The sequence below is a fragment of the Symphalangus syndactylus genome, chromosome 4 (genome assembly GCF_028878055.3).
Source record: "Symphalangus syndactylus isolate Jambi chromosome 4, NHGRI_mSymSyn1-v2.1_pri, whole genome shotgun sequence".
Classification (NCBI taxonomy): domain Eukaryota; kingdom Metazoa; phylum Chordata; class Mammalia; order Primates; family Hylobatidae; genus Symphalangus; species Symphalangus syndactylus.
In genome coordinates, this window is record NC_072426.2 from 147,215,709 (window position 1) to 147,231,664 (window position 15,956).

At 37.3% G+C, this 15,956-nt stretch overlaps 1 long non-coding RNA gene across 1 annotated transcript; it reads right to left on the reverse strand.

The window, feature by feature from the left end:
* Positions 1-653: 653 nt before the first annotated feature.
* Positions 654-14,590, reverse strand: LOC134736526 (uncharacterized). The gene is made up of 3 exons (XR_010120618.1): positions 14,209-14,590; positions 13,959-14,080; positions 654-2,218 (listed from the first exon to the last, which is right to left on the reverse strand). It is a non-coding gene; the product is annotated as an uncharacterized lncRNA (long non-coding RNA).
* Between the last annotated feature and the right edge of the window lie 1,366 nt (positions 14,591-15,956).

Sequence of the window (15,956 nt, forward strand, 5' to 3'; positions counted from 1 at the left end):
CTGGAGTGTGCAGAAGTTTTCAGATGACTTGTTGGTGAATTGTAAATCTATAAAATGTGCGAAGCCATTTTATAATGAAAAACAATGCTTATAATTTTTTACCCATTAATGATTTAAAAATAGAAGAGATCACCACCTACCCTGATTCTTTAAACAAGCATTTGCTTGCTTCAGTGATTGTGGGTTAGCTAGATGATCTTGGAGTTCTTTCTGTGATTTAGTCAGTGATATTGAACAGGCTCTACAGCAAGGAAAGAAGGGGAACTGTATAAAGTAAATAAACTTAACAAAGCAGAAGATACATGTACTCAGAGAGTTCAACAATTTAGAATATTTGCCTGATTTTTTTAAAGTCCAAAAGTAATCTGTATTGATTATAACAGGAAGCTACTTTTCCAGGTTAGAAAATGTACGTGTGTGGTCAAAGCCCTCTTTAAAACAAATGCATTGAAAAACTTAAAAGGTCCTTTGTGTAAATCACAAGTCCCTATGTTGTATCTTCATTAAGTCTCTGAAAATATTTTAGTCAATTTATACAGTCCTTTAAAAAAGGTAGTATGTGCAAAAATATGCTCTGATACCTAACTACAAAATTATTTTGCACATCACAAAACTATATACATGATTGTCATGGATGAAACATGCTAACAATCTTTATTTATTTTTATTAGTTATTAATTTATTAACAATTTTTAATTTGTTTTTATTATTTTATGCCTTCATTGATGAAGATAACATACATTAGTAACCAGTTTTTCATTTGGGTAGGCTGTTCAAGAAAATACCCTGTTCTCCATTTTCTAAATGCTATGAAAGTCACAAAGTTATTAAAAGACCTCAGTATCATGACAACACCATCATCTTTCTGGTCAACACATTTCAGTGATACCGAGTGTATTGTGACAGCCTGCAGGTGACACAAAACAATCTACATTATCATCAAATTTCATGTCTATACTAATAATAATTTTTCACTGAATGTAGCAACACCTTTTCTGGCTGGGGTTGGGCTGAGGACAGAAGTGCTGTTGAGAGAGAAAAAAAGAGAGAAAAGGGAATGCAAGCTGGCAACTAGTTAATGAAAATCATAATGATATCAGTCTTTTTAAGTTGGAAATATGCACTCCATCGTGCTCAAATGGTGGGGAGAGCAGATCTCTGATAAGATTAGGGGAGTGTGGTCGGGGTTAGGTTGAAGGCATAAAATGCCTTTGCACACATGAATGCTTACCACGTGTGACCAAGTGGGAGGAAACTGTGGCGAGACAGGGAAGGAGAGAAATAACTCACTTAGTGTCTGGCATGATGATGTTGAATCTCTTCAGCAACAATTTCTGTGTTGTGTGTGGGTTATGGGAGTTTGATATTGCTTTATGCCTGCTGCAAAGAAATGCCTTTTGGCTCAGATTAGGTTGTGATCACTTCAATTTGGCACCTAGTTACCAGCGTCAGTATTTACAGTTCATTCCCAGCCATGGGTGCAGTAAGTCTCTGAGATCTCAAAAGCTGTAGGATGCAACCCACATTGCCTTCTGGCCTTCGAGGACCATGCCAAATTCCTTAAAGCAATGACAGCTAAGGGTCATAAGACGGCACTGATTCTACCTATGACCCAGTTTATTACACTGTGTCAGTGGCAGCTCTTGCAAATTAATTTTGCTCATTACAGCAGAAAATGAATCAGGAAGACAGAATAGGACAGAATGCTTCCACCAAAATTTTATAAGGTATTTAAATCAGAAGAAGGGAAAAATCCCTGGCTTTTTCCCAGACACGAAAGAGAAAGAAAGGAGGCAGCTGAGGTAGAAATTCTCGTACATTATGCAGATTATTATGATTAAAACCTCCTAAGTAAACTGTGCTGCTGAGTATCCTTTAGATTTTGTTTCTGCAAAATCCCCAATGCTTTTGAAATTTGAAAATTCAAACTACTAGCCTATGAAACCCTAGAGAACCTGCAGACCAGAAAAGGAAACCTGGCATAATAAGAATAAACAATGATTCTGCTTAAGATGGATGTGAATTGTCAAAAGCAAAGTCCAAGGCAGACAAATTTCAGTCTCTCCAGACCCTTTCCAAACCTTTTCTTCTGACAGCCCCCTAGAGATTTCTGAGGTCTTTCTTGAACAGGTCTGGCAGCTGAGCCCTCTTCGTCAGGAGTTCTCAATGGCCCCCAAGGTGCCTTTGTTTTCCCAAGGGCTTTTCATAGCATCCTCACCTGTGGGAAGAATAATTAGAGTTTCTCAGCCGGGCGCGGTGGCTCACGCTTGTAATCCCAGCACTTTGGGAGGCTGAGGCGGGCGGATCACGAGGTCAGGAGATCGAGACCACGGTGAAACCCCGTCTCTACTAAAAAATACAAAAAATTAGCCGGGCGTGGTGGCGGGCGCCTGTAGTCCCGGCTACTCGGAGAGGCTGAGGCAGGAGAATGGCGTGAACCCGGGAGGCGGAACTTCTAGTGAGCCGAGATTGCGCCACTGCACTCCAGCCTGGGTGACAGAGCGAGACTCCGTCTCAAAAAAAAAAAAAAAAAAAAAAAAAGAATAATTAGAGTTTCTCTTTAAAACCTATAAAAGTCCAAATTACGTGTCTTTTAAACATTTTTCTGTTGCTTTCCTTTATTTTATATTTCTGTTCTTGTTTTTAAGGAAGGCAATGTATCGCATCCTGTATTACCTTCCCCTGACCTCATAGCTTCCGAAAACAGGAACAATCATGGGCTTTGAAGGTAGGCCACGTTGGTGTCACCAGTTTCTATGGCCCTCAGCAAGTCTTTTAATCTTTCCAGGCTTCCATTTTCTCATTTGCGAGATAGGGATTTTCTCACTGTGTGGTTATGTAATCAATGAATTATGTAATGCCTAATAGATATTCACTATTAATTTTTTAAAACACTCTTGTTCTTGTAAAGAAGTTAGGAACTGGGAGAAGCAATTTTAAAAAAAATCTACAGAATTGTTTACCACAGCCATATTTGTCACCAATATAACAATTTTAAGATTAGATGAAAGAGATAATTTTAATCTGAGTCTTCTCATCGGTCTACACCAATTAAATCAGACTTTCTCAGCTTTGGCCATTCCCCAAGTTGCACTTGGAATTCACATTTCAATTCTGTATTTATAGGTGAAAGATATTAATTATATAAATAAAAATAATCTCTTTATTATCCTTCCTTCTTGCCTTCTGTTAACATGCATGCTGTTTTCGTTTCCCAAAAGGAAGTATCTCTCCAAGCCAAAACGTTACTGGCCTTGGTTAATATTCTTTTTAAATGGTACCTTTCATTCAGTAACTCCAAATTAACTCTTCATTCATAACCCACAGTTTGTGATTATTTGCGCTACTGGATTATTTAATCCTTCATATGTTTCTCCAGTCACTTTATGTTTTTAATCTGACCTGTGAGTTCTAGGACGTGAACCAAGGGTTCCGATGAAAACTCTTTCTGAAACCAATGTTTTGCTGCTGTGGTCATTGTTTCTCGGCCTAAGATAGAGAGCTTATTACAATGAAAATTGGGAAGGGCAGTGGGGAGGAGAGATAAAAAGGCATAGTTAATGAGTACAAAAATACAGTTAGATAGATGGAATAAGAGATAGTGTTCAATAGTACCACGGGGTGACTATAATTAGGAAAAACTCATAGATTTTTTTTTTTTTATGGAGTCTCACTCTGTTGCCCAGGCTGGAGTGTGGTGGCACAATCTTGGCTCACTGCGACCTCTGTCTCCCGGGTTCAAGCAATTCTCCTGCTTCAGCCTCCCGAGTAGCTAGGATTGCAGGCATGCACCACCATGCCCGACTAATTTTTGTATTTTTAATAGAGACAGGGTTTCACCATGTTGGCCAGGGTGGTCTCGAACTCCTGACCTTAAGTGATCTGCCCGCCTTAACCTCCCAAAGTGCTGGGATTATGGGTATGAGCCACTGCAACCTGCCTGAATTTTTCAAAATAACTAAAAGTGTAGAAATGGACTCTTCCTAACACAAATAAATGATAAATGCTTGAGGTGATGGATATCCCAATTACCCTTACACATTGTACGCTTGTTTCAAAATATCACATGCACAACTATTATGTATCCATAGCAATTAAAAATTAAAAAAATTTTTAAAAACTTCACCACCGTGATTCCTTGGTTCCTTGAAATAAACATGACTCAAGTTTCTTTGAATAGTTATTTTAATCCCGGTTCTCTACTACTGTGGTCTCCAAAGTGCAATGCACAAAACAATCCACCGGGGGACAATAATTCTTGAACTACTTTCTGTACTTATTTTTTAATCTAAAAAAGGAAAGCTAATTGCAGTGGCTCACACCTGTAGTCTCAGAACTTTGTGAGGCTGAGGCAGAAGGATTGTTTGAGGCCAGGAGTTTGAGGCCAGCCTGGGCAATATAGCAAGACCCTGTCTCTAAAATATAAAAATAAAAAAAATTAGCCAGGCATGGTGGCACATGCCTATAATCCTGGCACTTTTTGAGACAGAGGCAGAAGGATTGCTTGAGCCCAGAAGTTCAAGACCAGCCTGGGCAACAATAGTGACACCTCTATCTCTGCAAAAAAAAAAAAAAAAAAAAAGGTGGTGTGTACCTGTAGTTCAAGCTACTCAGGAGGCTGAAGTGAAAGGATTGATTGAGCCTGGGAGATCGAGACTGCAGTGAGCCAAGGTCATGCCATTGCACTCCAGACTGGGTGACAGAATGAGATCTTATCACTAAAAAAAGGAAAGAAAAAGAATGACTTAACTTATGAAAAGATGGTGTTCTTGGTTTGTTTTTAAAATTATCTCTACATCTATGGTTACTTCTAGACTGTATACTTTACCTATTTTCTTTGACTCATAGTTCTTCATTGATTAATCACACTGTATAAAGAGTTCACATGTGGTAATTTATGACCACAAATCCATGACATTGAAATTATGTGCTCCATTAAATTCAATTCACATTTATTCAGTTCTACCTACTTTGAGTTCTATATCAGAATACTTATGAGATGTGCAAACAAGTCCTTGTATTTAAGGAATTTGTACTTACTATAATTTTGTAAACTTAAAGTTATATATGTACATATGTATTTTATTTTTGGTATGAGGTTTCTTTTTGGAAATAGATATAAAATAATATAATTAGAATCCAGTTTGAAAGTCTAGAAATATCCTTCCAAAACCATAGACAATTTTTTCTAATGAAAATATGTTATCGATACAAGTAAAGAATGAAGATGTGGAGACTTGGAGACAGGTGGCACCTCGTGCTTCCTCCGAAGGGAGAGCCCATTTCATAACAGCTGGATCAAAGGCATGAAATGAACATGGAGCTCCTGAAGATGAAGAGAAGGCATGGCTGCCACGGAGAAATTGTACAGTTAGTGTCACTCCAGGATCCCAAATATTAGAAACGATTTCCTGTATTCTAGTTGAGAAATTGTTTCCCTAATTAAGAAGACATAATACTTCTTAAGAGAAGCTGCTGTTACCATGACATCCAAGTCTTTCTCTGGCAGTTCAGTCTTTCACCTTTCTCTTCACCCTCCACCTCCAAACACACACACACACACACACACACACACACACACACACACACAGAGCTCCCTCCACTGAGGCATCTGGCACAACTAATCATCTTCAATTCCTTTGATTCACAAAAGGAACTGAGAGGTTACTGGTGACCATATTAGATTGTGTTTGGATGGAATGTAGAAACATTGTTAATTGTTCACTTAATTATTCATTCATTATTTCAGCAATGAACACTGATTAAGCACCTACTATATCAGAAGCTGCTTAATTATCTCACATATGCAATTTCCCCTTCTTATTATTAATAGAACTCTTTGAACTTTCTATGGGACACTAGCCCCCCAGCTAGATGCTTGCTGCTGGGTTATGTGTGCAACATTTCCTTAGAAGGAAAACTTCTTACCTTCCACCTTCTTTCTCCTTATGCAGTTACAGGAATGCAGATGTGATTCCGGTGACTTAGCTTCAACCCTATGGATGAGGGTAACCTAGAGGCTAGAAGAACAATAGGACAGAAGAAGCCTGGGTCCCTGAACAACCCTGTGGAGCACAGACACCTACCTGGCCTGGACTGCCAGCTCACAGTGGGCCTCTCCGTGAGAGAGAAGGAAACTTCCGTCTTGTTTAAGCAACTGTACTTTTGAGAATCTCTTGGTCTATACCCTAATGAATAGGCCATCATAAATGGATATCAAAGTAAGGAAATTTCTGTAAATGATTTAATAAAACATTACCTTAGGTATGAAATAATTCTACCTTTTACCTTGAAAACATCAGGTATTATTCATGCCCTTCTCTCTCCCTGTAATGTCCCTTATCCAGGGGTAGAAATTATATTTTCCATCCAAGGTTTGCTCAAATAGTATCTACTTAAGTAGCTCTTACTAATTTTGCCTGTCCTCCTGAGCTGACCCTATGCCTTCTATGCTGTTCCAGGTAATATTAATCTCTTCCTTTGTGCCTCTTTCACAGAACATACTTTTTTGTCTAATGCAATAACTATATGCATATGTGTATAGATTCCACTAGGGGCTTCAGAACAGAAACTATCATCTTATTAATTTTTTTTCTCCCTGATATCTAGGGCAATGTCTTATATATAATAGGCCCTTAGTAATCCCATAAATGTTTGTGGGATATTCACTGACTATAAGCCATACTCTGTATTTATTTAGCTAAAATAGACGTCTTTCACATTTAGTCAGCAGAAAATGCTCACATTTACTCCTTTCCTATTTACCAAATGAAAGGGTAATTGTTTTTTCACTGATTGCACTGGAAGAGTGTCTTTTCTTTCTTTTTAAAATAGACTATCTTTAAAACATGTGACAGGAAAAGTGACTATTGTTAGGATAAGATAATTACGATTATAACAGCTAGTTTAAAAGAAATGTCAGTTGCTCCTGTTTTATTTTTCACAGGATAGAGCTGTGGCCTGTCTCAGTATGATGTTTTCAGGATCTGGTATATATTTTTATTTTCCTACATGAATCTTTCATCCTTTTACTGACATTTATTCATTTTATCTAATTATCCTAAAAGGAAAGCTCTGGCCAGGCAAATTGGTTGTCGTCTGCCTCTGAAGAGACATTCATATCGCGTCGCTTAGCTTTCAAGTTTTGTGATCAGGAACCCTCAGGCCCATTTTTAAGGAGGTTTCAGGCTAGCTGAGCTTCACTGTCTCCCAAAATGTACAAAATGAGATTACATGATGGACAAGATCAATTTACTGGAAGGTACTTAAGCAGTAAATCTGGAGCTTTTTGTCCAGTCACTATTGCTTTCAAGCTTTGTGGCAGAAAATTAAGCCACAAGAGCTTTGACAAATTAGATATTACTACCTCTAATTGTGTATGTTTAAGCTTATCACACTGAATTGCAGCATTGTAACTGACTATTATGCCAACAAGGCCTTCGTTTAATCAGCGCAGTGCCATTTAATAGCAATTAATCACTCAATTAAATGTCATATTAAGGTCACAGAAACTTGAAGGGCCAAAAGAAAAGAGAACATTAAAGTCAGCTGATAGAGGAAAAGAGCATAGTGTGCCAAGGGAAGTTCTGAGCGCTCTTTTTCATTTGAAGTTGGTAGAACATTTAATGAGAATTCAGTCTTAACTTTCAGCTGAGATCAGAATAATGTGCCTCACTTGGTTAAGCAGGAGGCTATTCTGCCCGTTTTTAGTGGCCTTCTGTCTGTAAATAGGACACTCCTGCCCACGGAATACCTGAAATTTTACAGATTCATGATTTTTATTTGTATTATTCTTTGGCTTTCTGGCATTTTCCTGTTTCCTATTACTTTTAAGAAGGAAAGAAATCAGATATGATATGGTACTGAAGACAAGATGAAATAAATAGCATCATTTTGCTCAGCCACTTACAAGATATTTATACAAAGGAACAATTGGATTCACTTGTTTGCCAGGAAGATTTTATTTCCCAGAAAACTTGTCAAATCGAATGTTATAGTACAAAAAGAAAATGACTGAAGACTTTTTTTTTTTTAATTTTAATACTCAAGGAGTACTATGCCAGTCTGAAAGATCCCTGTTAGCCCCTCACAGGACAAAACTTGTGAGAAGTAATTTCACCCGGAGGACCAGGACTCTGTCACTCACGGCTCATTCCTTATGCTTTAACCCTGCCTAGCCCTAAGAAATACTGTTCCACTAACTGACTGACTCTGAAACCAGAGCCGTGGTAAAGTGTATACAGACAAAAGGATACTTAAGGTCTTTCTTTGTTAAGGAGTAGTAGGTAATTGTATTTTATTTTATTTATTTGTTTATTATACTTTAAGTTCTAGGGTACATGTGCACAACGTGCAGGTTTGTTACATACGTATACATGTGCCATGTTGGTGTGCTGCACCCATTGACTTTTTCAGCAATGTGGATGGAACTGGAGGCCATTATGTTAAGTGAAATAAGCCAAGCCCAGGGGGACAAATATTGCATGTTCTCACTCATATGTGGGTGCAAAAAAAGTGGATCTTAGAAGACAAAAACTAGAATGGTAGTTACCAGAGGCCAGGAAGTCTAGGGGGAAAGAAGATGAAGGAGAAAAAATAATATAAATGTATTTATTATCATGAACTGTATGCTTAAAATGGTAAAGATGGTAAAATGTGTACATGCATCTCCACAGTAATAAATAGTTTTTTAAAAAACCGACTATAATGACCACTCTTCAAACTTGCAATAAATAGCACAGACACTGGAAATAATGCCCACCTCCGATAGGAAAAATGAATTTCAGTTTTCATACCCACTGAGCCTATGAAGCTCGGTAAACAAGATGTCTGTGTTTGAGCAAGGCTCGCTCAGTTTCCTGCAGGCCCGTGTGGAACAGTGCTGTCCACTAGCCACACGAGGCTACTGAGCACGTGAAATGTGACTAGTATAAATTGACATGCACTGAAAAGATGAAATACACACTAAATTTCAAAGAGTGAGTATAAAAAAAGAATGTAAACTCATTAATAATTTTTTGTTGATTACATGGTGAAATACTAATTTTGGAGTATACTGAGTTAAACAAAATATGTTATTAAAATTAATTTCATCTGTTTCTTTTCACTCTTTTCAATGTGGCTACTAGGACGTTTAAAATTCTGTATATAGCTCATATCATATTTCTATTGGACAGTGTTTGTATAGACCAATGAGAAGAGTCACTTACATTGGTATCACCATTGACCTGGACCAGATGTGATCCAGTAACCCAGAGGAGAAACACTCCTGACCTATTCTAATCCTCTAAGCCAAACAGGCTCTTAATCAAAGAGCTAGTGTTGTTACAATATCAAATGGAAAATAAATATAATAACCTCAATAGTACACTAGAAAAAATGAAGGATTACTTCTAGAAAGACAGGAATTGGCATTATTCAGATTGAAAGAAAAAATAACAAGGCGAAATTTAATAAATATCTCCTGGGGACATATGAGACAGGTTAAGATTGCAGCATGAAGGTTGGAGGTTAACTTAAATGATTTCTTAAGAGTCAGGGTTGTTTAACACTTGATACAGGTTGTGACTCTTCTTTTCCTGGAGGGCAATGATAATAAGGCAAGGCCTCCTCTGAAGTCCTAGATAAGCATAAGATTGGAGAAGACAATTTAAGATAGCTATGCCGTATCAGCACTTATTCAGATACTCTGAGTGCCTCTGAAAGTTGGTGATGAGATGGGACTAGATTACCAGCCCTTTCAAACACACTGAGCCTCAGTTGGAGGCATCTTTAATTTCTCTCCTTAGGTGTTAATAAAATGCATCTTAAAATTTATCACTTTATGGTATCTCAACATTCTCTTACAAAATTTGCATTTAAAAGCTTATCAAAATCTTATACCTGGAAATTGATTGGAAGCACTTTACAAGCTGAAACAATGTCTTTATTTATAACAGTAAAAATTATCTTTTTATTATAATACACCCTTGTATGCATGTAACTATATCATACATGTTATATAACTAAATGTGTATGTGGACTATAGAATATAGTAGCCATTCAAAAACACTTGATGAGTGAATATATGTTGACTCACAGTTGAAAAAAAAAACCAAATGTCTGCATTTCCACAGCTGAGGTAGAGAAGGCAGCTGAAGTGTGGCAGAAAGCCCAGCCTCTCCAGTTCTGGTCCAGTGCATTTATATTGCAAAACTTTGATAAGCAAATGCTGCACATGGGTATAATAAAGTTTGGAAATTTTACCAATGAGATTTAGTGTTAGAACAATTTTATGCCTTGGTAAATTATCAATAACTTCTCTAAAAATATCGATGTTTTAAAATCTCTTGCAAGATAACTTCCTCAGAGAGCATGGCTTTATATTAGTAAGTAAAGGAATAGTCACTACATTGGTCAATATGAGAAAACCACATGGAACCACAAATCTCTTTCTAAATATTCTACCTAAATAAAAGTTCCTGATCAAGTTAAAAGCCTAGTTTATAACGCATGATGCTTTGTCTGATCTACATCCAAGGTAACTTCTCGAGTGGAAGCCTTTGGGCTTTTTTAGACAAAGGTTTCTGGCCTCCATTTTTATAAAGCCTACTTAATTTATATGCTGAGGTCCTTGGTGGATCACAGGTGTGTTTTCTCTATATTTATAACCACACATCAATTTTTAAATGGAAACATCTGAGCTTTCAGTGGCTATGAGCCAGTCTTGAGTGAGGAAGCCATACTCACACAAAACTTGGTATAATAACCAGGTGTAGCCAAAAGAAGGCACATCCATATGCATGTCGAGTTTCTGCCACATAAGGAATTTATAGTAGAGTTTATCACTTATCAGAATGTATTTGGGCTTATACTGACTCTATTACCAAGGAAAAGCAATTTTAACGAGGCTTTCCTGTAAGGAATCTATTGTTTCTTCTTCCTAAACTATCAACTTCACCTGAAAATACTTTTAAAAATGAGAAAAATAGTTAATTTTCAGCCATCGACTCTACCTTTGGCTGGATGTATTCCTTTAATTTCAGTGCCAACGCATAACTATTTGGCCTTTTATAAAGGTTGCATATTTTTCTCCTGAGTAGAGTTGTCCTATGTCAGAAAACATGTATATGTACTCTTCGAAATGAGGGGAGGGCCTTATAGCTTCACTGATGATGAGCCCAGAGTGAGTCACTCAGGATCTTGATATTGTTTTTTGAAAACGACAAAAAAAAAATACTGGTATCTGTATAGAAAATGCTTAATTCCTTCCAGGTATCAACAAATTACTTTGCTAGTCAGAGTATCAATGTTGGATGGTGTTGTGAGGTTTACATCCATGTCTAGAAAACCACATTGACGCTGCAAGCAAGCTATTATAAAAAGATGAAAAATCATATATTTTTAAAGGACTTTCCAACAAGTTATTGGAACTGTTCCTTTAAATAATAGGAAAGCACTCCAACTAGTATACCTAGTATACTACCTGGTAAAAATTAAAGTAACTACTACACGCTTTTTTTTGGAAGATCCCAGTGATATTTCTAAGTGTCCTAAAAAAAAATTCTTCTTCCTCATCTCAATCCCCATCCTCTTTTGAATGAACAGCCATTGTTTGAGCCAGGCAATTTAATTCTTAGGACTTTTATCAACATGACAGGTCTCAGCCTAAACCAGGGAACTTTTTTTCTTTTTATTTGTTTTCTTTTCAAGATATAGATGATATGCCCCTATCCAATGTACAGTTTAGTGAGATGGATGACACTTCACTCACTGGCAGTTCAAGGAAGTCTTAGCCTAGCTTGTTTACATGAACACGTTTTAGAACAGCCATATAGCTTCCAGCCAGCTCTACCCTGCTGCCCAGCAGTAAGGGAGAAAGCAGGCAGTGAGCCCATAGGTCGCTGATAAACTAACTCCCCATTTGGCAAGCAGGGAAGGGAATGATAAGGGCTCTGATTTATGTTTTATCTGTCGCTAAGTTTTCAGCCAGCCTGAAATGACTTGGTTCTGTTATCACCTCAGATGCCACAGGTTTCTTAAGTGAGGCAGATTCTTTGGCGACTTTTAAAAAGAACTTTATTTCACCTCTTGCAGAAGGTTAGCTTAGCGATGGATGCTGCTTTAAAACACTCCCGTCTGGCTTCGTAAACTGTGAGGCTATAAACCAGCTTGTGGGCTCTATTCCATGGTTAATTCTTGACATCACCTGCATATAACTATGCTACCCTTTTGGAAACACAAAGCTGGGCTTGATGCTTATAATGACAGGGATGCTTGAATCTTTTTTAAAAATTACATACCTAAAAATGTGTTAATATGAAAATTGCATACATCATCCTACCCAAACTTATCTAAAAAGAAAACTTTCTACAAATTAATTTTCTGTCAACATAGGTTGACTTCAGATAATAAAAAGAAATGAAGAAGAAAAATCTGTCTTGAGGGAGAAAAAGAGTGTCAGTGGATACAATTAGAAGGCAAAAAAAAAAAAAAAAAAAGACACTGTTTTCTGTGATGGATGCTGCAGGACAGCTCTGGAGGTCAGTGGGAGATTAGCTGACATAAAAGCAAGGGAGTGTATCCTTATCTAGTAAACTAACACAAGTCAGTAAATGAAAGCCCTCGGTCCCCAACCTATTTCAAGTTGTTTCCCCCTAAGTTTAAATTGGCTTGTCGTTTTACAAGGATGGATGGGTATTATTTTTAAGCCTTTATTTTACAATGGAAGAATGTGAGTGTTTCACAAGTGAAATGTTCCCATGGAGAAGGGAATAGCAATGAATCATAAACAGTGTAAACACTCCCAAGCTTCTTATATATGTAAGGTTATGTGCTAATATCTCCTCTCCCAGTAGTGTTTTCTTTCCAAACACTGTAAGAAGAGAAGTAGCAGCCAGGGAGAGGCCTTTGGAGCTATCTTTTGAAAACAATGGGAGTCTATCTCCTCTATTCTCAACTGTGTAATCTTTTTGTTATCTGACATGAACTCATAGAAACTATGTATTTCCCCTCAGTAATATCGTTCTGTGACCTCCTCTCCACCCACCTTCCTTCAGGATAAAATCTAAACTTCCTAGCAAGCTGGGACCTTCCTAAACTAGACCTTTAGGATTGGCCACTGTTTACCCATCTGGCCTTCTCCATTGTCACTTTCCCACAGGCACTTTTTACAGAAGGCACGCTAAAGCACCTGCAATTCCTTGATTATTTGGCGCCTTTACACTTTATTGATTTTACCCTTGTCCGGAAGAGCAAGGAGTTTTAAAATATCAGTTTTGATCACTACTATACTTCCAAAGCCTAAAACTGCTCCTAGAACTTGCTAAGCATCAAATAATGTTTTGGTCACCAAATAATGTACACATGCTCCTCCCTGGATTTGTAAAACCCTTCTCCTTTCTTCCCCTGCCCAAATTTTTACTTCGATTTCAAAATTGTGTCACTCTGTGGATGTCTTCTACCTCCCCTATGCAGAACTGGAAAAAACATCATCTTCACAGGGTCTTATAGCACCCACTGCACTCCTTCAACATTTTCTACATTGCATTTTAGTCGTTTGTATCCACTAGCAGAGAACCTCTTACAGGTGGGGATTATTTTCCAGTTCTGTGTGCCCTGTGTCTAGGTGAGCATATAATGAATTCAACTAATGCCCAAGTTCCCTCCACGCCCAAAGGCCTAGACAATCTGTTCCCTAATTAACCTTTCAGACCACTTCTCCTACTTCTCCCCACTCTCCCTCCCCCTAATCTAGTCACACAGATTTCCTTGCCTTTCCTCCACATGCAATGCAAATCTTCATCCCCTCCCACTGTGGTCCTTCTGGCTGCATCACTCCTCCTCCTGAAAGCATTCTGCCCATAACTCTTTCATCGTTTTTGTGCAAATTGTCACCTGCTTAATGAGGTCTGCCTTGCACACCCTCCCTGAACTGCAATCATACCCACCCTCATTCCTACACCCTTTTCCCTTCTTACCTCCTGACACACAATATGGTGATTTGTAGATGCATTGTCTTTGTGTGCCCTCCATTTAATCTCAAGTTTCAGGAAAGCAAAGGTCTTTGTTTTATTCATTGAAGTATCTTGTATCTTAATACCTGGAATACAGTCAGCAATCAATAAATATTTGCTGAATAAAATACTGAATACATATTTACTGTTTAAATATATATATATATATATTTTTATATAATCAATTACATAGTTGAATAGGGCCATTATCTACCTTAACACATGTCCTTTCTTTGCCTCAATAAAAGCTATAGAGTTTTTCACTGCTTCTTTTGAAACTCCAATATACAGCCTAATTGAATTCACAGTTCAGTTCTTCATGCCTCATTTAAATTTTCCTTTTAAGTCGAATTACTTGCCTTCATAAAGAATACTTTCTTTGGCTCAAACTTTTCACAGACTTGCAATCTTGCCTCGTAAGCCACAGTTTTCAGCCCCTGTTTAAAATCATGGTTGATTTTTACATCAGCCTTCTCCACTTTTGATGACTTCCATAAAAATCAGTTTGTAAGCTCTTAAATTCCTTAGTGTATTCACTCTACACATTGGGCAGCTGAGAAAAATAGGCCAGGAGCTGGACTGGGGCTCCTGGAACCTCAGCTTCTGAAGCTTCCTGTTGCTGTACAATTGACTATAAAAGAGTTCATTTTCCCTATAAAAATATTTTCACTTTATTTATGTTCCCACTTTTTTTTACCACAATTTAAAAAAACCACTAAAAGCACAACATAAAAATATTTATACTTGTTTTCTCATCACTACACTGGCATATGATCCCTGGCACTAAGCATGGAAAAGAGACATCACTGGAAGTCCTGTGTACAAAATATTATTCTCTGCATAGTGCTATCATTAGAGAACAGGGACATCCAACCTTTACTGAAATGTAGCAATCAGATATTTTTCTTGAGCTTATATATGGGTGGTTGAACAACGGTTTTAAGAAATAAGATCATCATTTTCTTTTTGTTGTTGTTTTTTGGTTTTCCCTTTTCTTTAAATCTTGCTGTGCCTTTTCTAGTGTATTTCTTCCTTTTTACTTTTTTGTGTTTTTTTGCAGTTACGTAAGTAGGTTATCTCAGATTAGCATCCTGGTTTTAAATTTATTTTATATCTACTTACATTTGTATTAGTATAATTAGATAATCCTGTTACACAGTTCCTTTTTCCTCATTCAAGGATATCTCACGCCCATGGCATTATCTTAGGTATAAATGTTGTCTTCTGGATTCATGTCTACTTAGTAACACACAAGTCATTTGGCATGAACTAACTTTATGTTAGTTATAACATGACTAATAATACAAACAGTACATATAATGATCAATATTCTAAAATAACTGTATGATTTATAACTTTTGCATGTACTCTGTTAAGAGGCTTTATCAGAAAGGGTCTTAATTATTTTGAAAATGTTCTCCATGTCTTAAAAATATTGTGCTGAGAAACAAGATATATGGGACTTATGTACAATAAGACAATAGTTTATTTGTGTGGAACATGGCCAAACACAGGCTCAACCAAATAGTATCATTTTTTTTTTTTTAAACATTTACTGAGTATCTTCTGCCCACATTAGGCAAAGGCTTGGTGCTGACTTTATATTTGAGCAACACTTATGATGTTCCATGCATTAAATTTAACCTCCATAGCCCTCTGAGGTTAGGTGTCTTAAAAAAAAAACTTTATTCAAAGTCACTGATTTTGTTTAGTGGCTCTATATTACCACATTCACATTCATGAAATTAGTAATGTACTGCATTTCACCAGCTGGTGCATAAGACTTTCCTGGAGGCAAGAATGGTACATTCTTAGAGAACTGGGGGAAAAGTTATTGAAAATCTCACGGGTTAGGATATATCCAGGATGGCCAAGCCCAATAGATTGCCAAGATTGAAGACAGGGGTTGAGTTGGGATGGCTGGAGGGCCTGAGGACTAGATATCTACTTCACATGGTGCAG